Source organism: Scyliorhinus torazame, chromosome 3, assembly GCF_047496885.1.
Source record: "Scyliorhinus torazame isolate Kashiwa2021f chromosome 3, sScyTor2.1, whole genome shotgun sequence".
NCBI classification, from domain to species: domain Eukaryota; kingdom Metazoa; phylum Chordata; class Chondrichthyes; order Carcharhiniformes; family Scyliorhinidae; genus Scyliorhinus; species Scyliorhinus torazame.
In genome coordinates, this window is record NC_092709.1 from 265,260,221 (window position 1) to 265,285,823 (window position 25,603).

Consider the following 25,603-nt stretch of genomic DNA (forward strand, 5'->3'; position numbering starts at 1 on the left):
ATTAAACAAATGAAATATATTTCACACAAAGGCAATTTTATTTGATGTAATAATTTGGTTTCCCTAACTTTTTTTGCATTGTAAGTGCTGTATTAATTTCAGCAAATATTCTCAGTGTTAAATGTGACTGTAAGGGCTAGCAAGATAATTTGACAGTGAGAAGACTCCAGTCACTGATAAATAGAGTTGTCCTAAAAATGCTAATTCATAGTTTGTACTTTTTCTTGTGGAGTTATAAGAGAAGGGACGATGCTGTATTTTCGCGACATAGTAAATGGTGGTCAAATTATTAACCAGTCAGCGAGATAGATCATTCTGTTTCACAACTCAAATCAATAATGAAATGCACGGGTGAAATCATATAACCGTGGAAGCTTTTCTTATTTTTATACAGCCTCATTCATAGTAGCCAGTGCTTCTGACTTTGAGACATATTCTGTAACTCTTATTGCTTTACTTTGATTTGGGCACAGTAAGGCAAGGCTGCTTGGACTGGCCCAGCACTTGCGTTTTGTCCTTGACTTTTTCTTGTGTTCCTGGACAGAGTTGAAAGCTATGTCCCAAAGTGGTCGATAGTGAAACTGCGGTTGTGATAATGAGGGAGGGCCACAAAGGAATCTGGGCCATGGTTTAGATGATTAAGAAAGGTCTTTATCCTTTTAAATACAAGGGGACTTACAAAATGATTCCTTCAGCTATAAAAGATTAAAACAGCTGTAAAGACACAGCCATCATTGGTGGTTATCCCTCAATTCGAGGATAACAACTACTCAGGGTAAGAAATTTCTGCCATGAGTCTTCATGTGACTGAGCAGGCCAATTTTCAACCTGAAGCTCTTTGACCACATGCAACAGAATATCCCATGACGTAGTGGAATCCAGAGTGCAGGATTTGCTTTGTTTTCTTTCCTGCTGAACCTCATCAGTAAGATAGTGGGACTTAAGGCAGGATGCAACTTGATGGACAAGCTGTCACCTTTCCGAACAATTGGTGGCTAGCTTCTCCCAGTCATTAATGTCAATGCTGCTGCCATGCTTCAAGGGGAGCTTCAGAATGTCTTTGAAGTTTTCTTTTGTCTTCCCATGGAACGTTGACCAGCTGAGTTGGGAAAACTGGGGAGATGGTTTTCGGACATCCAGACACAGTACATTGAAGTTGATCTTGCAGGAGTTTTATCTGAATTCTTGTGGCGCTGACTTCAATAAAGATGCCACCATTTGTTCGACAGTCCTCCCATTGAATCCGGAGGGTGTGGTGCAAGTATTGCTGGTGGAATTTCTCTAGCGCTTCTATGTGTCGCTGATGCACAGCCCAGGTGTCGCTGCAGTATAGTACCGACGACAACTGGACTTTTGTAGACCTGCAGAGGCTTTTGCTGTGAAACACTTACCACTATAGTTTGTAGAAGCTCAAAACTCCAAAAGGAAGCAGATCAATATCTCAGCCCTAAAGCAGCCACATGGAAGAGAGGAACTCTGAGTGCAGTTCACAACCAATCTGGAAACTCTTCACACAACCAACTTAATTCCAGAACATTAGAATCAAATAAAGTCAGCTGCACTAGGCTGCTGTGCCCAGGCCATTGGGTTTGAGCACTACCCTCATTAGGACTGGTTCCATGAAAACAATACTGAAATATGTGACCTCCTGGAACAAAAACGTGCCGCTTTCACTGTCAGGCAGAACAAGTCAAAGTCGCAAGTTAAGGCGGCAGCAATGTTTCAGCTCAAGGCCAATGCCCAAATTCAGAAGATAAAGGACATGTGGTGGAACGAGAAACCAAAGAGATCCAACAATATGCTGACCATCATGACATGGAAAGTTTTTTTGAAACCACCAGGGCCATCTATAGATCAAGGTCAAATGGACAAAATCTCTTTCACTCATGGGATGGTGTTTCTTTTCTTAGCAATGGCAATTCCATCCATCAATGCTGGAAAGTTCATTTACAACAACTCAATAATGAATCAATCCACAGTGGTAGCTGATATTCTCCAAGCTGGCCCCCTATACCCTGTGGTAAAATACATGGGTGAACCACCATTGATGGAAAAGCTTCAACAAGCAATCAAACAGATGACAAACAACAAAGCCTGAGGGCCCATTGATATTGCAGCTGAGGTCTTCAAAGCTGGTGGACTTTAGCTCACATCAAGACTACCTACATTTATCTGGATTTGGGAGGAAAAAGACTTCAGGCATATCACCATTGTAACTAATTTCAAAGGAAAATATTTATGCTGTGGAAACTATTGTGAAAATTTTGACATGCATTCTCCTGAATCGCCTACTTCGTGTGGCTGAGGAAATCCTCCCTGAGGCACAATGTGGCTTCAGACCTTCCAGCAGAACCTCTGATATAGTCTTTGTTGCCAGGCACATCCAAAGAAAATTTTTACTGTCAAGGACACCAGGATTCATCGATCCGACCAAAGCATTTGACACAGTAAATCGCTAGGTTCTGTGGATTGTGCTCCAAAGATTGGATGGCCAACAAACATCAACACAATCTTGCCATTGCTTTGTAGTTATTGTTAAGCTGTAATGGCAATTCTATAAATAGGAACGAGCAAGCCGGTCTTGACTTCTTCGACTCCAAGTTTATTGGGCGGGATTCTCTCAGCCAGGGGCCGGAGAATCCCTGCGACCGGCGCAAATCGCGCTACACCGCCCCGTCGCCGGCACGGAGAATTGGCTCCATTGGCGCCGGCGTGGTTGGCGCGGCTGGATGGGCTGAGCGGCCGTTGTGGAAATGCCGAGTCCCACCGGCGCCGTCCACACCTGCTCTCAGCCGGCGGGAACTCAGTGTTGAAGGGTCGGGTGGTGGCCTGTGGGGGGAGGGGGGTCCGACCTCGGGGGGAGCCACCGATGTGGCCTGGCCCGTGGGCCGGCCTCTCTGTCTCCCGGCCTCCTTTCTTCCTGTACTCCTGCGTCATACTGGGTCGAGGCCGGCGCGGACAAGGGAAACACCGCCAATGCGTGGAAATCGGGCCGGTGGGACTGCGTATGTGCGGGTTCGTGCCAGACCCAGACCATGTGCGCACCCCAGGCGCACATTCCACGGCCGGATCAGCAGCTGGAGTGGCATGAACCGCTCCAGTGTCGTGCTGGCCCCCTGTATTGCTGATCCTGGGGCCGTGTTGACACCGTCGAAAAACGCGACGGCATTTCCGATGGCGTCAACACTTAGCCTCAGGATCAGAGAACCCACCCATTGTGTTTAGTAATCACCAAGCCATGCAGTCGGGTAAAGCCTCGGGGCCGGACAGGTATCCAGTGGAGTTCTACAAAAAGCTCTCGGGGTTAGTGGGGCCGGTGCTGGTTAGGGTGTTTAACGAGGCGAGGGACACCCCCGATGATGTCGCAAGCCACCATCTCGCTGATATTAAAACGGGATAAAGATCCGGAAGCCTGTGGGTCCTGTGGCCAATCTCCTTGATTAATGTTGACGTTAAACTACTGGCCAAGATCCTGGCGTCCAGAATCGAAGGCTGTGTACCGGACGTGATTGTGGAGGACCAAACGGGGTTCGTAAAGGGCAGGCAGCTGGTAACCAACCTAAGAAGGCTACTCAATGTGATTATGATGCCCCCAGAGGGCAGAGAGGTGGAGGTAGTGGTGGCAATGGATGCCGAAAAGGCTTCTGACCGGGTGGAGTGGGACTATTTATGGGAGGTACTGGGACGGTTTGGGTTTGGGGAAGGCTTTGTGGACTGGGTTAGACTGCTATATCAGGCCCGGAGGCTAGTGTAAGGACAAACCGGACGACATCGGAGTATTTTTGACTATACCGTGGGACAAGACAGAGTTCCCCCTCTCTCCATTGCTGTTTGCGTTGGTCATAGAACCGCTGGCAATTGCTGTGAGAGCGGCAAGGAGATGGAAGGGAATGGTCGGGGGGTGGGGGGGGGGGGGGGTGGGCGGGGGTTAGAACACAAGGTCTCACTCTATGCTGATGACCTGCTTTTGTACATGTCAGATCCAGGATGGACGGGATTATGGAAATCCTAGGGGAATTTGGCCGGTTTTCGGGGTACAAGTTAAACATGGCAAAGAGCAAGCTGTTTGTGGTGCAGGCGAGGGGTCAGGAGAATAGGCTGAGGGAGCTGCCGTTTAGGCTGGTTGGGGAAGGTTTTAGTTATTTAGGGATACAAATGGTGCGGGACTGGGGCAGGATGTATAAGTTGAACTTGTCTAGGCTGGCAGAGCAAACGAGGAGCGAGTTTCGGAGATGGGATGCGCTCCCGCTGTCACTAGCGGGAGAGTACAGACGGTGAAGATGACGATCCTCCCAAGATTCCTGTTTATTTTTCAGTGTCTCCCTATTTTCATTCCGCGGTCCTTCTTTAAAAGGATCAATAAAATCATCCTGGGATTTGTTTAGGCGGGGAAGTCCCCGTGGGTAAAGAGTGGGATGCTGGAGTGGAACCGTAGCGAGGGGGGACTGGGTAAGGCAGATGAACTTGGAGCTTGGATTAGTACTTGGAACTATGATGTTGTTGCCATTACAGAGACCTGGTTGAGGGAAGGGCAGGATTGGCAGCTAAACGTTCCAGGACTTAGAAGTTTCAGGCGGGATAGAGGGGGATGTAAAAGGGGTGGCGGTGTTGCGCTACTGGTTAGGGAGAATATCACAGCTGTACTACGGGAGGACACCTCAGAGGGCAGTGAGGCTATATGGGTAGAGATCAGGAATAAGAAGGGTGCAGTCACAATGTTGGGGGTTTACTACAGGCCTCCCAACAGCCAGCGGGAGATAGAGGAACAGATAGGTAGACAGATTTTGGAAAAGAGTAAAAACAACAGGGTTGTGGTGATGGGAGACTTCAACTTCCCCAATATTGACTGGGACTCACTTAGTGCCAGGGGCTTAGACGGGGCAGAGTTTGTAAGGAGCATCCAGGAGGGCTTCTTCATACAATATGTAGATAGTCCAACTAGGGAAGGGGCTGTACTGGACCTGGTATTGGGGAATGAGCCTGGCCAGGTGGTAGAAGTTTCAGTAGTGGAGCATTTTGGGAACAGTGACCACAATTCAGTAAGTTTTAACGTGCTAATGGACAAGGATAAGAGTGGTCCGAGGGTGAATGTGCTAAATTGGGGGAAGGCTAATTATAACAATATTAGGCGGGAACTGAAGAACCTAGATTGGGGGCGGATGTTTGAGGGGAAATCAACATCTGACATGTGGGAGGCTTTCAAGTGTCAGTTGAAAGGAATTCAGGACCGGCATGTTCCTGTGAGGAAGAAGGATAAATACTGCAATTTTCGGGAACCTTGGATAACGAGAGATATTGTAGGCCTCGTCAAAAAGAAAAAGGAGGCATTTGTCAGGGCTAAAAGGCTGGGAACAGACGAAGCCTGTGTGGAATATAAGGAAAGTAGGAAGGAACTTAAGCAAGGAGTCAGGAGGGCTAGAAGGGGCCACGAAAAGGCATTGGCAAATAGGGTTAAGGAAACTCCCAAGGCTTTTTACATGTACATAAAAAGCAAGAGGGTAGCCAGGGAAAGGGTTGGCCCACTGAAGGGAATCTATGTGTGGAGCCAGAGGAAATGGGCGAGGTACTAAATGAATACTTTGCATCAGTATTCACCAAAGAGAAGGAATTGGTAGATGTTGAGTCTGGAGAAGGGTGTGTAGATAGCCTGGGTCACATTGAGATCCAAAAAGATGAGGTGTTGGGCGTCTTGAAAAATATTAAGGTAGATAAGTCCCCAGGGCCTGATGGGATCTACCCCAGAATACTGAAGGAGGCTAGAGAGGAAATTGCTGAGGCCTTGACAGAAACCTTTGGGTCCTCACGGTCTTCAGGTGATGTCCCGGAGGACTGGAGAATAGCCAATGTGGCTCCTCTGTTTAAGAAGGGTAGCAAGGATAATCCAGGGAACTACAGGCCGGTGAGCCTTACGTCATTGGTAGGGAAATTACTGGAGAGAATTCTTCGAGACAGGATCTACTCCCATTTGGAAGCAAATGGATGTATTAGTGAGAGGCAGCATGGTTTTGTGAAGGGGAGGTCATGTCTCACTAACTTGATAGAGTTTTTCGAGGAGGTCACAAAGATGATTGATGCTGGTACGGCAGAGGATGTTGTCTATATGGATTTCAGTAAGGCCTTTGACAAGGTCCCTCATGGTAGACTAGTACAAAAGGTGAAGTCACACGGGATCAGGGGTGAGCTGGCTAGCTGGATACAGAACTAGCTAGGTCATAGAAGGCAGAGAGTAGCAATGGAAGGGTGCTTTTCCAATTGGAGGGCTGTGACTAATGGTGTTCCACAGGGATCAGTGCTGGGACCTTTGCTGTTCGTAGTATATATAAATGATTTGGAGGAAAATGTAACTGGTCTGATTAGTAAGTTTGCAGATAACACAAAGTTTGGTGGAAGGACTGTCAGAGGATACAGCAAGATTTAGATTGTTTGGAGACTTGGGCGGAGAGATGGCAGATGGAGTTTAATCCGGACAAATGCGAGGTAATGCATTTTGGAAGGTCTAATGCAGGTAGAACCCTCAAGAGTATTGAAAGTCAGAGAGATCTAGGTGTACAGGTCCACAGGTCACTGAAAGGGGCAGCACAGGTGGAGAAGGTAGTCAAGAAGGCATACGGCATGCTTGCCTTCATTGGCTGGGGCATTGAGTATAAGAATTGGCAAGTCATGTTGCAGCTGTATAGAACTTTGGAGTATAGTGTTCAATTCTGGTCACCACACTACCAGAAGGATGTGGAGGCTTTAGAGAGGGTGCAGAGGAGATATACCAGAATTTTTGCCTGGTATGGAGGCATTAGCTATGAGGAGCGGTTGAATAAACTCGGTTTGTTCTCACTGGAACGACGGAGGTTGAGGGGCGACCTGATAGAGGTCTATAAAATTAAGAGAGGCATAGACAGAGTGGACAGTCAGAGGCTTTTCCCCAGGGTAGAGGGGTCAATTACTAGGGGGCATAGGTTTAAGGTGCGAGGGGCAAGGTTTAGAGTAGATGTACGAGGCAAGTTTTTTTACACAGAGGGTAGTGGGTGCCTGGAACTCGCTACCGGAGGAGGTGGTGGAAGCAGGGACGATAGTGACATTTAAGGGGCATCTTGACAAAAACATGAATAGGATGGGAATAGAGGGATACGGACCCAGGAAGTGTAGAAGATTCTAGTTTAGTCGGGCCGCATGGTCGGCACGGGCTAGGAGGGGCGAAGGGCCTGCTCCTGTGCTGTACATTTCTTTGTTCTTTGTACTACTACTGGGCGGCTAACATAGCCATGATAAGGAAATGGATGGTGGGTACAGGGTCGGTTTGAGAGCGGGTGGAGGCTGCTTCGTGCAGGGGCACCAGCTTGGCAGCCCTGGTCACAGCTCCTCTGCCGCTCCCGCCGGCCAGGTACTCCACCGGCCCTATAGTGGTGGCGGCTCTGCAGATTTGGGGCCAATGGAGGAAGCATGCGGGGGAAGTGGGAGCGCTGGTCTGGTCCCCAATATGCGACAACCACCGATTTGTCCCGGTGGGTTTGAAGCGTGGCGGAGGGCGGGGATGGGAAGGATGGGCGACTTGTTCCTGGAAGGGAGCTTCGAGAGCATGAGGGCGCTGGAGGAGAAGTTCGGGCTGGCAAGTGGAAATGACGTTCGGTACTTGCAGGTGCGGGATTTTGTAGGTAGACAGGTCCCGTCCTTTCCACGCCTTCCACCAAGGGGGATCCAGGACAGGGTAGTTTCTAGGGGAGAGGTAGGAGAGGGGAGAGTCTCGGATATTTATAAGGAGCTTATGGGAGCGGAGGACACAGGGACCGAGGAACTGGAACTCAAGTGGGAGGAGGAGGTTGGTGGGACGTTGGAGGGAGGCATATGGGCAGACGCTCTGAGGAGGGTAAATGCAACCCCAACATGTGCCAGGCTCGGCCTGATTCAGTTCAAGGTAGTTCGGATGAGTAAATTCTTTGGGCTGGAGGACAAGTGTGCTAGATGTGCGGGAGGACCAGCGAACCATGTCCACATGTTCTGGGCGTGCCCAAAACCCAGGGGGTACTGGCAGGGATTTGCGGACATCATGGACGTCATTCTCCGACCCCCCGCCGGGTCGGAGAATGGCCGTTGGCCGCCGTGAATCCCGCCCCCGCCGAAGTCTCCGGTACCGGAGATTGGGCGGGGGCGGGAATCGGGCCGCGCCGGTTGGCGGGACCCCCCGCTCAATTCTCCGGCCCGGATGGGCCGAAGTCCCGCCTAGAAATTGCCTGTCCCGCTGGCGTAAATCAAAGCTGGTATTTTCCGGTGGGACCAGGCGGCGTGGGCGGGCTCCGGGGTCCTGGGGGGGGGGCGCGGGGCGATCTGACCCCGGGGGGTGGCCCCACGGTGGCCTGGCCCGCGATCGGGGCCCACCGATCCGCGGGCGGGCCTGTGCCATGGGGGCACTCTTTCCCTTCCGCCTCCGCCACGGCCTCCACCATGGCGGAGGCGGAAGAGACTCTCCCCACTGCGCATGCGCGGGAAACTGTCGGCGGCCGCTTACTCTCCCGCGCATGCGCCGCATTTCCGCGCCAGCTGGCGGGGCACCAAACGCCATTTCTGCCAGCTGGCGGGGCAACAAACGCCATTTCCGCCAGCTGGCGGGGCGGAAATCCCTCCGGCGCCGGCCTAGCCCCTCAATGTTGGGGCTCGGCCCCCAAAGATGCGGAGCATTCCGCACCTTTGGGCTGGCGCGATGCCCGTCTGATTGGCGCCGTTTTTGGCGCCTGTCGGCGGACATCGCGCCGTTGGGGGAGAATTTCGCCCCATGTCCCGGGTACTGAAAACAAGGGTGGCGATGAGTCCAGAGGTGGCGATTTTTGGGGCGTCGGAGGACCCGGGAGTCCAGGAGGGGATAGAGGCCGACGTTGTGGCCTTTGCTTCCTTGGTAGCCCGGTGATGAATACTGTTGGCCTGGAGGGACTCAAAGCCCCCAAAGAAGCATGGCTGTTGGGCATGGCAAGTTTTCTCGGTTTGGAAAAAAATCAAGTTCGCCTTACGAGGATCACTATCGGGGTTCGCCCGGAGGTGGCAACCATTCATCGACTTCTTTGCGGGTAACTAATCGTCAGCGGGGGAGGGGGGGGTGGCGGAGGGGGTAGAATAGTGTAGAGTAGGGGGGAAGAATAGGCGGGTCTATTTGCGAGAGAGGTACTGGTATTTGCACTATGTTTATGTAATTGATATTTGCACACTAATGTATATTGTTACTGTTTACAATGCCAAAAATACCTCAATAAAATTGTTTGTTAAAAAAAAAGCTCCAACCCCACTCCAAAAGAACCTTGGCTCAGTAATTCCAAAGCAATCAGTGGGTTATCAATGTAATATTGGAACCTTCTGACCAGTTTAAAACTCCCTTCCCTCATGCCAACTGTTCCCTCACTGCCTAACCTGCACCTCACCCTAACCCCATCACCTCCCTTCCCTGTTGGTGACAGGGTCTCCAATCTGACCTTCCCCACCCCATTAGGTGGTGTGTCAGTCTTTCGAAGCCACTGGCGGCATTGACATTTTTAAAGGGAGGATGTAGTGGGTATTCCGGCAACCCCCACATCTCCTGTTACCTTTACTATTTAGCTCATTGAAGAGCTTGTGAGACAGAATAACATTTTCAATATTAATAATGGAGTGAACGGTCTGGGACAGGTTAGTGCACAGCTGTCAGGAGCATAATGGGGATTGATTGTGGTTGTTCATGAAAATCTATGTACAAAAAAGGAATAGTCTATCTGAGATGCCCATGCGTGTCACAAAGGTGCCAACTCTTTAGCAAAGTGGCTTGAGTACCTGAAGTTTGAGAACTTGTGTGGACCATGAGGCTGCTGGTCCTTTGAATGGCCTACTCTTGCTGCTATTTTCTCTGTTCTCCTGCTGTTCCATTCCTCCAGGCGACAGCAAGCCCAGTAACAGCTGCCATTTGTTTTTTAGAATCACCCTCCATTACAATATCCTGCCTCCAGGTGCCACTAATTGGGGCCTGAACTCACCTCTGGGTCAATTAGAGCTTTTGCCTTTAAATATTGTGTTGTGTCACTGACTGCAAACGCAGCGTGAGGTTGTGACTCAGAAATTATCCATTGGATTCCAGTCCTCAGATTGAAAATCTAGCTCCCTGATTCTGCAGGAGTAACTGTTTCATGTCCAGGAATAATTACCTCCATTGTGGGAATAACTTTCCTCTGTCAAAGCTGCTCTCTCCATTATGGGGAATAACTCTCCATTGTCGGAGTTACTTTCTGCATTGCAGATGTGGTACTGGAAACAGGATGGCAAGACACTTAACCAAGAACAGAAACTGCCACATGAGACCTTGGCTGAACTGATACTGGCTGAATGTAAGAGCACTCAAGTCAACACATAAATTTGTTATTGCTATATGGGCTTTGCGATTACCCACTCACATTTACACAAAAGAACAAGATCATGCTATGAATATGCAACACATTTCCAAACACAGGTGATCAACTCTGCACCAGGATGAAGGTCAGACAAAAGAAGCTGGTAGACTCCATAATGGGCTAATAGCTGGTCAGACGAGAGTGTTTCAGAGGACAATGATCTTGATTGAATCACCCGGGATGTACAAGAATATCCTGTTTATTCCCATTAACGAGTTTGGGTCTGGATGGGACCATAGAACTCAGTTGTGGGTGTATACAGGTGTAAATGAAGGAATATCGGAATGAGTATTTAGCGATAACCTGGGAGGCCTCGTGAGAAGAAGGGACCCTGGGTTTCAAAGCCTAGAGGATATCCACATCGAGTGATCATGCTTGTAAACCCTGGAGCTCAGCTGTGAGTCTGAGTCATATTTTGAGTGAGGAAGAGAATTGTGAATAAAATTGTGAAACCACAAACCTGTTTTGTCCTTTGTTCATCTTGCAAATAAGGGCATCTGGGTAAAATGTTTGAATAATAAACTGGTCGAAGTGTCTGAGGTTTTGCAGACACAACATAGGAATAACACTCTCCATTGTAACAGTAAATTTCCCAACTCCAGGAATAACTCTCTCCACAGGCAACAAGCTTAACGGGCTAATTCTTTACAATATTTCCATGAAGAATGACAGTTACCTAACTGCTCAGTCACTGGTATTTCAACTTTCGTTGCAAACTAAACTACATAAAGAACAAAAAACTGAAGTAGTGGCCAAACCTTTGGCAAAAAAACATTCAAATTTCCTCTTGAGAATACTATGTGGAAGTTAATGCTTATCATACATCACGATTACAGCCTTGTTTCATTGAACACTCAGGCAAAAGTAACATAGCTGTGGCCCTTTTGGAAAATTCAGATTACACATTAGTATTCCAAACCATGTGAACATCGTGGTTAATCTGCTCCCAGAGTATTCATGAACAACCCTAAATGATAACTGTTCTCAGTTACTTTATATAGTCCTTCCTGTGCCTTAAGAAAGAAACTTCAAACAGGAATTAGGTCAGGATTCTAGTCAGAATTTTTAAATGGTTGGAAGACAAAGGTTTTTGTTGTTTGATATTCAAACTGTATTATTTTTCTGTGCAAAGTTGTGGAAATCACAACAGTGTAAGCAGTCACTTAGGATCACCACAAATTAGGCAACTGAGCACAAAAATGCACAATGCCTGCTCCTCTGCAGACAAAAGGAAAATGTCCAGACATTGTGCCTCTTTTGAATTAAACAAAAGCAATAGTTCCCTGCTACATTCTCCATGGCAGCACCTCAACCAGAGTCGACTTCCAACCAATCAGCGCCCTTTCCTCATGCAGAATAAACTGTTGCTCCCTTTGAAATTTGGCATTCTTGGGTCTGTCCTGATGAGTGCAAGACAAAAACTTTGACAGCGTGTCTCTTTTCTCAGTCACACAAAACCAAAATTCTCCGCATACTGGAAACCTGGAATAAAAACAGAAAATGCTGGAAATACTCCAGTCAGGCAGCACCCATGGAGAGTGAAACTGGCCTGAAAGATTAGTTCCTTCTCTCTCCTAAGTGTGGCCTGACCTGGCGGATATTTCCAGCCCCTTCTGCTTCTATTACTTGAAACAGTGTTGTTTGAGGGAGGTACTCACTGGTCCCCTGAATCAATGTTTATAGCGGGGCAGATACAGCCCATCTCTGAACTCAGGACAGGGTGCGAGAAAACTAGGGGAAAAAAGCACAAGAGGATAATGTAGAACTTCAAACAGGAAATAAGTTGGTGGAATGGGCAGACAAGTGGCAGGTGAAATTTAATGCAAAAACTGTGGCATTATTAATTTTGTTCAGAAGAACATGGAAAGGGAATAGAAAAGAAAGCATACAATTCTAATGTTGGTGCAGGAGCAGAGGGGCCTGGATGCATATGTGCATGGATCATTGAAAGTGGCAGAACAGGTTGAGAGAGTGGTTAATAAAGCATATGCCTTTCAGGGAGGTGGCAGTGTAGTGGTAATGTTCTTGGACTAGTAATCCAGGGGCACAGGCTATTGCTCTTGGGACATCGATTTGGGTCCTGGCACAAGTGGAATTTAAATTGAAATAATAAAATCTGGAATTCAAAACAAAAGCCCCAGTAATGGTGACCATGTCAGGTACCATTGATTGAGGAAATCTGCCATCCTTAGCCAGTCAGGCCCACATGTGGCACCAAAGAATCCCTACAGTGCAGGAGACAGCTATTTGGCCCATCGAGTCTGCACCGACCATCCAAAAGGAGCGCCCTATCTAGGCCTAAGCCCCCACCCTATCCCTGCAACACCACCTAACCTTTAGGACACTAAGAGACAATTCAACAAGGCCAATCCACGTAACTTGCACTGCTTTGGACTGTGGGAGGAAACCGGAGCACCCGGAGGAAACCCACGCAGACACGGGGAGAATATTCAAACTCCACACAGTCACCAAGGTTGGAATTGAAGCAGAGTCCCCGGCGCTGTGAGGCAGCAGTGCTAACCACTGTGCCACCGTGCTGCCCTAGACTGCAGACCAGAAAATTGTGGTTGACTCTAACTGCCTTCTGAAATGGCCTAGTAAGCCATTTAGTTCAATGGACAACAAATGCTGGCCTTGCCAGCGATACTCTCATCCTGTAGAAGGATGGAAAAGTACAGCATCTAGGAATTATTAATAGCGATATACAGTATAAAAGCAAGAAAGTTATGTTAAACTTGTATAGAACACAGGTTCAGCCTCAACTGGAGTATTGCATTCAATTATAGGTGGTACAAAGAACAAAGAAAAGTACAGCACAGGAACAGGCCCTCCAAGCCTGCGCCTACCATGCTGCCTGTCTAAACTAAAATCTTCTACACTTCCGAGGTCCGTAACCCTCTATTCCCATCCTACAATTTTAGAAAGCTGTGAAGGCAACAGATTGCAGAACAGATTTACGAGTAAGGTCAACGTTAATTCTGAAGACAGATTGGGGAAGTTGGGACCATTTTCCATGGAGAAGAGAAGATTGAGATGAGATTTGATAGAGGTATTTGAAATTGAGCGGTCTGGGCAGAGTAGACAGCGAGAAACTATTCCCATTGGTGGAAGGATCAAGAACAAGAGGGTGCAGATTTAAGGTAATTGACAAAAGAAGGAATGACAACATGAGGAAAAGCTTTTTCACACAGAGAGTGGTTAGGATCTGGAATGCGGGACGGCACAGTGGCTAGTACTGCTGCCTGACGGCGCTGAGGACCCGTGTTCGATCCCGGCCCCCTGACCGAGTGGAGTTTGCACACTCTCCCCGTGTCTCCCACAACCCAAAGATGTGCAGGGTAGGTGGATTGGCCATGCTAAATTGCCCCTTATTTGAAAAAAAAGAATTGGGCACTCTAAATTTATTTTTAAAAAGGATCTGGAGTGCACTGTCCATGAGCGTGATGGAGGCTGGTTCAATTGAGGCATTCAAGGGAGAATTTGATTGTTATCTGAAAAGGAAGAATGCACAGGGCTGCAGGGAGAAGAATGTGGTAACTTGCTCCTAAGAAGAGCCAGTGGATACACGCTGGGCCAAAAAGCTGCCTTCTAGTGCTGCAACAATTCTGTGATCTCAACTAGGCTGTGCAGCAGGGTCCAAAGTAGGGAGTCAGAGAAGTCAAAATAAATGACAGTCACAATTTTCTGATGGCCAACTTGAGAGCAGCATTTTGTAGAAAACTTGGCATAAATATATCACCCGCCCTTCACTCAGAGAATGAAGTCAAGCTGGCATCAACCTCACACCACACCCAGAACACCAACCTATCCTTTTTCATAAGCTGACCCAGCTACTGTGTATTTACAGCATATTCGCATTTTACTTAAATGATAACTAAATTAAAACAGAAGAAAGTAGACTCACTTACACAGTAAGTCACAATCTTGTACTTTAAGATGGCCAACTTTCCTCTCTCCCTCGCACCTGCATAAAGTCAAACAGAATAAATTTGAAATCTGCCTTACGTGGAGGTGACTGGAGTTGGCTGATCTTCTGTCTTCAGGTTATTTACACTCACTGTGTGCCTGACAGGGCAGGCAGTCGCCTCAGGTAAGGAGAGGAACGTTCAGCATTGCTGCAACTGAAAGGTTTGCACCAGCACCAATCCTTTAGAAACAGCAGCCAAATGGCCCCAAGCCCAGTTATTTTTCTTTTGCTGCCTTAAATAAATCAAAAAGTTATCTTTCTTTAGATCCAGAAGGATTTCTGGCTGACCCTGTACAGGTCATTCCCTCAGAAGAGGCCGGCTGCAACCAACACCCACTTTCTCTGAGTGGGAGACAGGATCACTTCTTGCCCATGTTCCTGACAAGCCCTGTGTTGGAAAAGCCTCTGGTTCTTAACCTAATATTCAGCAGAATGATTACATTTTCAAGCTATCCTTTATACTATTGCATTACTTTCCTATTTGAAATGTTGATGAATTGAGCTTCTATATGCAGCAGAATTTTAAAATGGCTCATTGACAGCAATTAGAATGCAAAGCATGTGACTTGGTTCTGGCGCATTGACCCCTGTGTGCTGACCTGATCTATTAAATCTGTTGTTTGCTATGAATCAGCTGCCAATGTTTATACAGCTTCCGCTTGCTACATTGGCTCCTCAGAAGATTTCAATTTATTACATTGGCCAGACTCTCGTTATGCACTGCTCATAAGAGCTTGGATATTCAAACAGATATTATGACCCAATCCATGTGCAAATTGGCATAGGGATTAGAAAATTAGAGATGTAAACACGTGGCTAAAGGAGTGGTGCGGGAAAGAGGGGTTCCTTTTCATGGGACACTGGCATCAGTATTGAGACAGGAGGGATCTGTACCGTTGGGACGGTCTCCATCTGAACCTATCTGAGACCGGAAAAGATAAATAGGGTGGTCATAAGAACTTTAAACTAGTAAATGGGGAGGGGGAGGGGGAAGTCAATACAGTTCCAAAAACAAGTAGCAGTGCAGAGAGTAAAGTAATAGTCAGGAACCCAACTTCAGGAACTGCAGCTAATGGCAAAACTACAAGAGTATACTGGTTAAACCAGAAGATAGAAATAATAAACAAGCGAATAAAGCATCAGTGCCGAGGGACAGGTTAGGGGGTATAGCCCAAGTAAGAGTTCTATATACTAATGCACGGAGTGTAAGGGATAAACTAGATGAGTTGCAGGCGCAAATTCAAATTGGAGATTATGATGTAGTGGCTATTACGGACTCGTGGCTGCAGGATGGTCAGGGCTGGGAATTAAATATACCTGGTTATAAAGTTTACAGGAGGGACAGGAAAGATGGCAGAGGGGGTGGAGTAGAATTACTGATTAGAAACATCATCACCTCAAGGGTGAGGGAGGATATAATGAGGGGAAAGCATTTAATGGAGACCATATGGGTGGAACTGAGGAACAGAAAAGGATCTAAAACTGTAATGGGTGTTGGGTATAGATTCCCCTGGCAGCAATTCCGAGGTGTTAAGATTGTATAAATGTGGAAATTAGGCAAGCGAGCAGCAAAGGCTGACCTGAGTATTAATGGGGGATTTTAACTTACGAATAGATTGGGAGAGGCAGACAAGCACCTGTCAGAAAGGTAGTGATTTTCTTGAATGTGTCGGGATTGTTCCCTGCAGCAATGCGTTGTAGATGTAACAAGGGGACAGGCAATATTAGATTTAGTTATGAGTATCATAGAATCATAGAATTTACAGGAGGTCGGGATCGAATCCTCGCCGAGGAGACCCCAGCTGGGAGCCGTTTAGCAGTGGTCTCCACAAATGGGGACCAGGCAGAGAGGCGCTTAGGGAGTCTCCCAGGCGAACAGAGGCCCTGGGTGGCCGGCCTCTGGGCAGGGTGGCACCCTGGCACTGCTGATGCCACCTAGGCATCATGGCAATGCCACCTGGGTGCCAGGCTGGCAGTTTCAGGGTGTCCCAGTGGCACTGCCAGGGTGCCAGGTGGGCAGTGCCATGGTGCCAAGGTGGCATTTTGCCCACACTGGGGATCGGTCCTAGGGGTGCCCTGCCCTAATGAGGTGGGATTGCATTGGGCGATTGAGAGATTGGGGCGCCATTTAAAAGCGGAGCTCCTCAGTGCAGGAAATGAAAGTAAGTGCAGCCAGGGCACGGCGTTCCCCGGCAAGACCCGAAAAAATAACAGAGTCCCGTTGGATAGTGGGGTCGTTCCCAGTGACACTCTGCTAAATCCACCCACAAAGGGACACTGTTTCTGCCTTTAAAATGCACCCATTGTCATTGATAAAGAAGGAAATGGCAGACACATTGAACAATTACTTTGTCTCAGAATTTACGGATGAAACAGACAACTTGCCGGAAGTCCTGAAAAAAATTAATGGTCGATAGGGACAGGAATGTAATACAATTAACGTAAGTAGAGCATCAATAAGTAGGAAATTAATGGAACTAATGAGTGACAAATCCCCAGGGCCTGACGGTTTCTAATTGATGGTGTTAAAGGAAGTAAGGGAGCACATTGTAGATGCCCTAACTGTAATCTTTCAGAGTTCTCTAGATTCAGGAGTAGTCCCTCTGGATTGGAAAATTGCCCATATCACTCCACTTTTTAAGAAGGTGAAAGGGGGAAACAAGGGAATAACAGACCAGTTCACCTAACATCTGTGGTGGGGAAATTGCTATAATCAGGGATGGGGTAACTGAACACCTCAAAACATTTTGGTTGATTAGGGCGAGCCAGAATTGATTTGTGAAGGGAAGGTCAAGCCTGACAGATCTCAATGGATTTTTGAAGAGGTAACTAAGGTGGTGGACAGAAGAATGTCTATGGATGTTATTTATATGGACTTCAAAAAGGCATTTGATAAAGTCCACATAAGAGACTGTTAACTAAGGTGGAAGCCCACGGAGCGGAAGGCAAATTACTGACATGGTTAGGAAATTGGTTGAGTGGCAGGCAACTGAGAGTGGGGATAATGGGTAAGTACCCTAATTTTCAGGGTGTGACTAGTGGTGTATCACAGGGATCTGTGTTGGGGCCTCAATTAATCACATTTTTCATTAACGACTTGGATGATGGTACAGAAAGTCATATATCCAAATTTGCTGATGATACATAGTTAGGCGACATTGTAGACAGGCTAGATGGTAGCATAAAATTGCAAGGAGATATTGACAGACTAGGTAAATGGGCAAAATTGTGGCAGATGGAATTCAACCTAAACAAGTGTGAGGTCATCCATTTTGGACCAAAAAAAGATAGAGCAGAGTACTTTCTAAATTGGAAGAGTAAGAAGTCTCACAACACCAGGTTAAAGTCCAGCAGGTTTATTTGAAATCACATGCTTTCGGAGCACTACTCCTTCATCAGATGAAGTGGAGGCATATTCACAATCACAGCATATATAGGAGAGACACAATTGCAAGATACTTACAGATCGGAATGTGAAGAATGGTTGGAAATCGAGTCTTTACAGAAAAAAACAGGGTGAGTGGAGTGAGTGATAATCACAGGTAATCGAGGTAAATAGGAAGAGGTTAAGTACAGTGAAGTCCAAAGCGACTTGGGGGGGTCAGGTGCCTAGATTTTTAAAATGCCACGAACAAGTGCAGAAAATAATCAAAAGGCCCTGGCTGAGTCAATATGTGCGGGAGGAACCCATTGTACAAGTTCTGTATTATGTTGGATTGATATGTTTATGTCCTGGTCTGTTACTTTTCTTTTTTTTTGTTACGGCGTGGGGGGGGGTTTGAATGGTTGAAAATTTTTGTTGAAAAATTTTGAATAAACATATATATTTTTTAAAAGGCCCTGGCTGACTTCTCGGTGTCACTGGCTTCACCATGCCACCCTATTCTGCTTGCTGCCCTTGAGATGTGCCGGTGTCAGGAGAGGAGGATTCGGAAGAACTGGAGACCGCCATCGTCTCCTTGGTGGCAGGTCCCAGGTTGGCTTCCAGCGGTGGTTCCTCCCTGATTAGCAAACTCAAGACCACAGTTTCCTGTATAACTTTGGTATTTTGTCCTATATTTGGTCCTCCCTCCCAAGCCACGATATGATGTCAGCAACTGTCCGATACTTCATTCACATCCATGTGACCATGCTTGATGTGTGCCCATTGAAAGCTCATCATCTGGACATCACAGCCAAACCACACACTGTTTATACATTAAGCCAATACATGAGCATTTGCAAGAAATTTGCAAGAGTGAAACCACTGCCGCACCCCCCCCCCCCCCCCCCCAAAAACCTTCAGCATGAAATTTTGAATTCAATACCCTTCTACTGAGATTGACAACATGGACACTGGGCTTTTTGGTCTGTGTAGTTCCAAACCATGCAAAATGGTGCTGAGCCACTCAAGATACAACAGCAATGTATTGTCCACTTAATCTACTCACGATCTTTGTAACAAAAGCCTTGGTTAAATAGACCAACAATTCCTTGACTAAGAAAATATAATGGCAATGCATTCTTCTATAATTCCAGCAATAGCTTTAGCCAATACCTGCTGTAATCAACAATGGACGGGGAGTTTAGTCGCCTGTGAGAGAACTGTATCTGATATTAATTGAAAATTCACTGAGATAAATAAGAAAGCTTCTTCATCAGCTATCTCAGAACAGAACATCAGGATCAAGATACCTGTCACACACAATTAGTGCCCGAGTTCACAATCTGGAATTAAATCTGACATTCCAGCTGATGTAACCGAAGGTAAATAATCCTGTGCTATTAGTAACAGGTGTGCATTGACCCTTCAAAGCCCGGAAGCATTTCTATGTATAGTCACCACGGTTTACCGTACATCTTTAACACTTTAGATGTTTAAAGCATTTCCAAAACCCACTGATGTTACAGCAATATATTTACAGATATTTCCCTGATATGTAAGAGGTGGCAAATATGTTTGCGAAAAGACAGGACTTGTGAGATGCATCCTAGAAAGGGTGAAAATGTATTCTCACACTGCTGTATTGGATCTATCTTCCACAATATCAGGCAAGGTCAGAGACAAGAAACATAAGAAGGTCGGCATTGAATATCACAGTGGGTAGGAGAGCCTTGGTATGGATAGGGTGTTCAAAATTTGAAATCAGACAGTGCTCTCCCAATCTGCCACCTGAATGCCCATGCCATTTTTACAGAGGGTGGTATGGTACGGAATGCACGTCTCATCTCGGAGAAGCTGGTTAGTGTAAATGGGAGGAAATGATAATGAGGTCTACTGTCAAATTGGGCAGGACCTCTGCATCCCACTCCCTCACCATACCCATTGACTTTGATGCCAAGACTGCGGTTAAATTTAATTCAGGCTTCCAACTTCACTCATGTGTTATTGTCTGTAAAAACAAGGGACTTTGATTGTCTGCTCCTTCATTCCGGCAGGATTCTCCGTTCCCGCTGCAATGAATAGAGATTTGGCTGAGCGCCAAATTCTCCATCTTGAATAAGAAAATATAATGGTAATGCATTCTTCTCCAATTCCTGCAATATCTTTAGCCAATACCTGCTGTAATCAACAATGGACGGGCATGTATTTAGGCAGCATGTTTAGGATACACTACACAATATTTAATTTTTACCACACCCCACTCACATGGACACAAAGCTGTTGGAGTGACAAGGTATAAGGTGTGTCATAGAGTAGCAGCAAAGAGTACTTAAGTCTGGCCTTGATATAGAACACAGGCCGATTCAAGATCTCCTCTAAAACAAGGAACGGGGAGGAAACAAATGATTGCCATTCCCAATAGATTGTGTTGACTTTCTAGCATACAGTTCAAGAACTTCGGGCACGATTCTCCCAAAAGGGGACAAAGTCCCCAAGTGAGCGCGATTAGCCGCGTGTTTCCCGGCACTCGCATAGACTCACGTTGAGCAAGGGGCCTGAAAGGGGAATGCGCGGCTGAGGCCACACATATCCCCGTTTTGTACAGTGGGGTGCTCCGCTCGCTGGAACTCCCCATTGTAGCGCGAGATCGGGACATCATTTTTAAATGGCAACCGATCTTTGAGGCCCCCCGAAACAATCCCCAACTTCCACCCCCCAGCCCAAAAGCAATATGCGATGGTCCCCCGCCCCACCCACCATGCCACCCCCCTCCCACACCCACGCCAGGCATCCCCGGCCCAATTGCATGCATACAAAAGATGCCAGCTTGGCAGTGCCAAGAACAATGACCATCATCACATAATTGTACTCAGGTCAACAAATAAATGGACCTCACCAAACAAACATACTCAAAGCTTGACATGGGCCTATTTTAAAAAACCTTTCGGGCAGTGTCTTGCTTTTTTTGTCTTTTTTCAGATCTTGCTTTTTCGAATTACAAATTTGCCCTCTTCTTTGTGTGCACATTTGATTTCCCTTTATAAATTGGGCTGACCTGTGCAGTGGTAGTAATATAGGGCCTTACTTTCTAACTAACAGACTTGGCCCCACCATAAATTTTCAACATGCAAGTGGGGTGCTGGGAAATCAGACAGGGAACTTCTGAAGTGCTCCCACACAAAGTGCTAATTTAAATATTAAAACTGATGGTGATTGCAACTTCACAATCTTCTCACAGAGAATTCATACATGCTCAGATCACCCATGTAAAATGCATCGTAATGATCAAGGCATATATAGGCATTCACCAAGTCAGGTCTTGAAAACAGACTGAATATCTATTTTATTTTTAAAAATTGATGGGCTATTAACCAAAGTAACTGATTGAAAGCAAATGCCTGTTCCATAATTCAAGTCAAGGAACTATTTTGGCAACTACATCCTGTAAAATATCAACTACTTGATCTATGCAGGCATAAACACAGCTTGTAACTAATCTTGCATATGTACTGCAACACCATTTTGCAATGGATAGTATTTGTATTGAAACCACCTGCACCTTTCAAGTTTGTATTGGAGTAACAAATACAACATCTATGTTTTGGATATTTTGCTGCTATCTTGAGACACAAAAGACAGCTGGAAAAAGGAAATAACGGAAATGCACAAGTTGTACAGGAAGTGTATGAAAATGATTTGACTAGTTTCAAAAGAGACCCTTCATCCGACCGTATTTCAGAATCTTCTGTTTCTATTTTAAATTTGCATAATCTAAGTTGTTTTGTTTTAGCTCTGTCCATGTGATCTACATTTCGCCCACCGGAAACATGATCGACATCCATCTCCGAGAGGTCACGAGGATTATTTCTGGGACACTGAGGCCAACACTGTTGAGTACCTTTTTGAGCTAGCACACATTGAACCCTCTTGATAACTGCTGGCAAAACATCCTGCTCAAAGAACACTGCCGGCTGACAGCTAACGAAGATCTCCTATTGACGTAGGTCCTCAAAAAATTAAACCCCTTGAACTCTCGTCTGAAATTCCTCAGCCCCCTACTGGAGCTCACTCTACGCCCTACAAACTGACAACAGCCCCACCTCTCAATGGCACCTCTCCAAGTTGACAACAGACACCACCAAACGTATCCTGGTAACTGACCCGAATGGTGAAGTCCCAGATTTCAATCTTCCACAGAATATCTAGACAACACCTATCTTCTTGAGGATAGGCCAATGAAGATCTGACCGCTTGCTCCACAAGTGGAAAATATAGAACAGCTCATATTGCGACTGTGGACATCCAAGTCAGACCCATCACCCACACACTGAACGTCTGCCCTCAGTGATCCATTCCTGGTGGCGTTAGCACCATTCACAGTGCATTAGCTGAAGCCACTGGATGAATTGCTGTAACCTCAACATCGAACAGTAACTACTTCTCCAGCCATATGAATAAAATAAATTCATCAATTTTGACTCTCCGCTCCTTCACGCCGACGGGATTCTCTGTTATCCCGCTGCAGGGAATGAAGATTTGGCTGAGCGCCAAATGCTCCATCCTCGCTTGCAGCGGTAGTGAGACAGACTCAAAAAGGAGAATCCCACCATCGTTTTTTATTGACATAGGTTTCAAGCTCAGTTGGATCAAAGAATTAATCATCATAAAAGAAAGAAAAACTGCCTGCTTTTCTCCATATTAAAGAGCTGCCAGCACCATCAAATTGTGCAGAAATCGTACATTACAAAATTGCATCTGTGGTTTAATTTGCAGATTGTTAATTGTGGAAAAATAAGCATTCTCCTGTTATTTGAAAATTCAGCTTTTAATCAGAAACAAGCTCGAATATAACTCACAAATAAATTGCCTTTACAAATGCTCCTTTAGCCTGGTAACATAGCCCAAGGTGCTTTGCTGGAACATAATCCGACAATAGTTTATGAACCAAAGACAGAGACATTAAAACAGATGGGTGGCAAGTTTTAAGACGTGTCTCAGAAGAGGACAAAGAGATGAAGATTTAGGGAGGGAAGACAAAAGCTTCAGGCCTCGAGGCTGAAGCACTAGCACCGATGGACGGGGTGAAGAAAATTGGGATTTACAAGATGCCAGTATTGGAAGAATACAGAATGTTGTTGGACTGGAGGAGGTTAACAACAAAGGGCCATCGGGAATTGCTCACATCAGATTTATGTAACCCAAATGAATCTTGATGTGTTTTGGTTTCCTAGTGCACATTGAATTCAACAGCAAAATGATAGTATTAACTGCCCGTCAGTGGGTCCAACTGGATGAAACACTGCTGCTCATGTCCAGCAGACCAAGAGATTTAATATCCTCTGCGTAAAGTTAAAGATAACTTCCCTTAAACTGACATTGGTTTAATAAAAAATTATTTAAAAATATATATCTTGATTTACAATACAGTAATTTGTGCTTCGTACCATATGTTTATATTTTTAGAACCAAACTGGCCTAAGGGTGTATAATGTTCTGAGAAAAACAAAGATAATGATCCGTCCGCCTTGCGTTTTCCACAGTTCTCTTTGTGTAGATATTTTTCCCTTTCATTTGAACCAAATTTTACTGGTGTTATTGATGGGACTGAGCATGGCTGCTTGATTGGTAGCACTGATACACATCCTCAATATTGCTGACTGGATTTCCTGTTTACAAAAAATCTGAAAGCAGCACTAAAACCTCTCCAATCCTTGATGCACAACACACTACTCTGATGATTCTTAAATCACCCCCAAAAGAGCAGTGCCTACCTTTGACATGTCCTCTTTATCCATCAATGCTACATTAAACAAGGGTGCAGCTGCCCCATAACTTCATTGCCATACCAGTCAAGGTCACTGCTAATCACTCTGACACAATTGCTAAATTAGCCAAGGGCACAACCCAATTGCTTTTGCAGTGTTATACACACCCAAAAATTACAGCACATGCAGAACAACTTTTGTAAACCAGCCCAAATGGTTTAGAATTTAAAATTAAAGTTTGGAATTTTTAACCCTTTGGCTAAATTGTATTCACAGTTGCTCACTCACATGTCAGATGACACTGGACTCTGCATACTGTGGTAATTTAACATATTAATGTTATATTTGTTTTGCCGAGGGTTTGAAGTGGACATTATGAGTTGAGGGCCTGACCATAGTACGTGTCTCGCACACTACTGTTGGACCTTACACTTGCCAAGCTGGTATTTCTCATATTATTGTTAGAAACATTGCATTTTTCATTACCCGGTGCATGTTATGCATATGCACATATTTACTTTGCTCCTAACATTAGAAAAAAGGTATATCTAATAGTCAAACTCTTCTCTCTTAATGACATCTTTATTTGTTGATACTAGAGAATTCTCTAGTGACCTCCGGTAGCTCAGTAGTCAAAGGCCCGTCCCCCAGTAGATGGGTTATTATGCAAAGCACAGGTACTGAATGGCTGTGCAGGAGAGATACCGGCACTTGTGCTGAAGCACGGTTACACAAGTCACTACCTGGGATTCCTGATCTCAGCACAAAAACCGTAGATGCTTTAATATTGGGTTATGAGCTGTGTTGCAACTGCTATTCAGCCAGTAGCACTCGGGAAATCTTTTATTGCTTGACTGGTGTCTTACAACTCACCGCTATAATTAAAATATTTATAACGGACTACAACAGTTAATGTTATTTTCATTTTCTCCTGAAGGTTTCATTGGCAGCCTGCAACCATTCTTCACTTCCTCGACCAAATTTGATGCTGGAATGAGCCACTTGTCGTCCCCTTAAGGGACTCCATATATTGGTCTCTGAAAATTGCAAGTAGCTTGATGAACTTGAGTACATGATCTAGGCTAACACTCCAGTACAGAACTAAGAGAGCATTGCACTGTCAGAGCTGACACATTTTTGGGTCGGACTTCAAACTGACATTCCATCTGCCCTCTCCGGTCAATGTAATGGAATACAACGGTTATTATTTTCCCCATTTTCTCCTGAAGATTTAATCAGCATCAGGAATCCTCCCGTTTCCTCAACTGAGTGACATTCGTTTAAATGTGATGCTAAACTGACTGTTGGCAGGCTATTCAACAACGGCTGGCATTGCAACTGGCCCTCGTGCTTCACTCACCCAAGATTCCCACGTGCTTTTTCCAGAAGGATCACTGGATAGTGACCCGGAAAGGGAAAACTGGCTCATTTCTCCCTTCTTTCTCAAGGGTGGGACATACTGTTGGCCAGAAAAGTAATTAATATCTACTGAATGGCATCAAGCTCTAATAACAATTTACTTGTGGTATTATAATGCTCTCTTCCTGGAGATAATACCTGGTACCTGGATTACTCACTCATTCAATTAGGGAAGCAGAACAGTCTGTATAGTTACTCCATGGTTACAATCAGTGAACCTCTGATTGGCCAACACCTTGTCCACTACCTGCCAAAACTCACCCGACTGAAGCGAGATTTTTGCAGCTTGGTTTCTTACATAATGTTCAACACCCAGTCCCCTAATCACACAAACAGGCTGTGCAACCCACTCTGATTATTCTTGGCAGAAAATGCATGTCAAATGTCTCCTTTGTTCTCTCCCTCTGAAAATAGTACCCAATATTGATGCTGCAGCAAAATCCACCACAAAAATATTGCAAGTTCATAATCTGGCATAAAACAGTTCCTCAATTTCTCTGTCAAAATCAAAAACAAAGCATGCACACGGATGGCGTATTTGAGTCTGAAATCAACACTGCTGTGAAATGCTCAAAGGTTAAATATACCTTTGGGAACTTTCCTTTTTATAAGTAAGTAGAAGAAACCTGTAAAATTAGCTCCAGTTGTTCCAGCTATGGAATTCCATGCATTTATTCACTTCTCATTTTGACTT

At 45.7% G+C, this 25,603-nt stretch overlaps 1 protein-coding gene across 1 annotated transcript in view; it reads right to left on the reverse strand.

Moving 5' to 3' along the window:
- The window catches only part of pdzd2 (PDZ domain containing 2), an 809,599-nt gene that overhangs the window by 431,313 nt on the left and 352,683 nt on the right, over positions 1 to 25,603 (reverse strand).